The following is a 2,820-nucleotide window of genomic DNA, read 5'->3' on the forward strand; positions in this document are numbered from 1 at the left end:
GCCGATGGGTGCCATTGGGTGGCCGATGTAGTGCAGGAAGATGATGGTGGAATCCGCGCTGGCATAGATCCAGCCCATGTGCCGGATGAAGTGTGTCACCTCCTCTTCGTCATGCTGAGCTATGCATACCCCGTCGTGCCATGCGTATCGTACCTCTGTGACCTGCACTAGAAGCTAGCACGTCATCTCTAGGATGTCTCCGATTACTCTCTGCTGCAAGCCAGGGTCTTTATGCATGCCCTTGCAAGGTGTTTTCGTTGGATCAGCCCTTAAAACTTTCATACGGTTTTTTTTTTTAACTGTGAGAGAGGGAGAGAGAGAGAGAGAGAGAGAGAGAGAGAGAGAGAGAGAGAGAGAGAGAGAGAGAGAGAGAGAGAGAGAGAGAGAGAGAGAGAGAGAGAGAGAGAGAGAGAGAGACAAGCGATGGCGTACATTGTGCGTGGTGAGGGCATGGTGAGGGCGTCCTCAGCATCCTCGTCCATTGCTCCCTTGCTACCTTCCCTCCAGTCAACTTTCTCAAAGCAGTCAAGAAGGAAATTAATCTCCGCTTCTCATAGGGGTAGCAAGAGCAGGCCTTTGCGTCTGACAGTGCATGCAGAAGGGCGGCGTGGGGATGGCATAACTACAGCAGAAAGGATTGTTTCTACTTCTGCGTACCTTCTCCCTTTCTTGGATGGTGTACAATATGGACAGTATTTTCTCACACAGTTCCCCCAAGCCCAAGTAGCCTTTAGACCTCTCTACCCGCTCCTGCGTGTTTACTCCAGCACCCCTTTTGCAAGTGTTGCAGTTTTCTTTGACCGAATCCAAACTTCAATCGCTATGTACGCTACAACACCATGCAAGCTGTCATGTTGGATATACTTCTCATTCTCCAGAGCCTTATAGAAGGCATTTATCATCCACAAAGCGGTGTTGGCTTGGAGATTCTGGTGGTGTTTTACAATACTGTTTTCTTTTATCTGGTTGCCTGCTTCATTCTTGGAAGTGGGTCATGAAAGACTCCACGCCTTCCTCTTGTTGCAGATGCTGCAGATGCTCTGGTCATGTGAGGTGCACCATTCTTTCATGTAAGCTTACAAGAAATTGTGCAACACATTATGTAACAGCTTAAACTAGAAAATATAGTATTTGCAAGTGTAGTATATCCAGTTGCTTTCAAAGAGAGAGAGAGAGAGAGAGAGAGAGAGAGAGAGAGAGAGAGAGAGATAAGCCAATACTACTTGCTTGAGGCAGTTAGCGTTATAATCTTTGCTAGCAACCTGCTCACCATTTTGTGCTGTGTTTTCTTCAAGAGAAACCACACCGTCGAAGCCAATGGCATCTCGCGAGAAGCTTGACCAGAAGGCCCGCGCTAGAGAGATGATCGTTCCTGGAGGCACTGGAGGCAAGACCTTAGAAGCGCAGGAGCGCCTTGCGGAAGGGAGCAGCAAGGGAGGGCAGACACGAAAAGAGAAAATGGGGACAGAAGGATACCACGAAATGGGAAAGAAGGGTAGGCTCTCCAACCTAGAGCAGTCTGGCGGTGAGGTAGCTGAGGAGAAGGCAGTGCCATTCGATGAGTAAAAAATATAGGACTCAATAGAAAAAATGTCCCCAGTTACGTCATCAGTGCATATTGTATCTTTTTGTTGTGCTCGATGGGAATTACGATCTTAGTCTACTACTAGCAGTAGTTTTTCGGCTGCAGATTAGCTTAATTAGTGCACATATTGTATCTTCTTGTTGTGCTCGGTGGGAATTGCGATCTTAGTCTTCTACTAGCACTAGTTTTTTGGTTGTGGATTAGCTTCTATAAACCTAAAGCTCTTGCTTTTGTAATTAAAACTACCATCTGCTATTTAGCTTTGCAAGTCTTTTAGTTTGCTTTCCAAAAAAAAAAAAGAGAGAGAGCTAAGTCAGTCTCCATCGTTCTTTTTTTGACATCTCTCTCTCTCTCTCTTTGTGATCTGTACGTGCTTCGGCATAATTTTTCTTTGTCAGAAAAAAAAACGATGGAGATTTGCTTAGCTCTCTCTCTCTCTCTAAAGTTCAAAGGGTTTTGTCGATCAAAAATTGACAAAGGGTTTTGTCGATGACTTTTGATGTTCAAAGGGTTTTGTCGATCAAAAATTTGTGGTTGATTTACCATTAAAAATAGTTGCAATCTTGAATTAATTTTTTGTTGTTGTGCTTGAAGTCACCTAAGATATCATGTTTGGTTTTTTTTTTGTATATGTGCCTTGCCCTATATCGCTCGTTTTAGGGATTGCTTGGAAAATCTCGCTCGAGCTTAGAGATTCTTCATCCTTAAATTGCCATCGAAACTGGCTAATGAAACAAGCTAAATCACATGTGAGCTGTCAGAATTCAGATGCATATACTAATGCAAGCCTTGACCCTTGCTAAGGGTAGCTTAGTTCCAACTACCCTTGCTCTATCAGTATCCCCAAAGGTCGTAGAAAACTCCCCTGTAAAAGCTTCAAATTCATGGAGGAGGGGAGATTCGTAAAGGAGCAAACCAAGAGAAAGCCTTACCTGAGAGGTAAGTGCCAATAAGGCCTACTTGAAAAGCATCATATGAATAACACTCTTGTTGCATTTGGATGAAGAGCCACACTTGTTGGAGAAAGCTTCTAAACTTTGATCTAGCTCCATCAAACTTTTCAAGTAAATTGGCCTTCGGCTCCTTCTTGTGTTATTGTTGCAAATTGCTACAACTTGGAGCTTGTGCTTGGTGTATGCTTGTCTCTCGGAGCTCTTAGATTTCACATTGCAAATCTTGTCCCAGTAGCCAAAGACATTACTCTCATGCAACTCATGAAGTTGTTGTTTGGTGAT

At 44.1% G+C, this 2,820-nt stretch overlaps 2 pseudogenes; both read left to right on the forward strand.

The window, feature by feature from the left end:
* Positions 1–423: 423 nt before the first annotated feature.
* LOC147458383 (protein TIC 20-v, chloroplastic pseudogene) lies at positions 424–1,052 on the forward strand (annotated as a pseudogene).
* A 265-nt stretch (positions 1,053–1,317) lies between these two features.
* On the forward strand, positions 1,318–1,566 carry LOC147458384 (protein EMB-1 pseudogene; annotated as a pseudogene).
* The last annotated feature ends 1,254 nt before the right edge of the window (positions 1,567–2,820 follow it).

This window comes from Adiantum capillus-veneris, chromosome 5 (genome assembly GCF_014529385.1).
Source record: "Adiantum capillus-veneris isolate H3 chromosome 5, ASM1452938v2, whole genome shotgun sequence".
NCBI lineage: Eukaryota > Viridiplantae > Streptophyta > Polypodiopsida > Polypodiales > Pteridaceae > Adiantum > Adiantum capillus-veneris.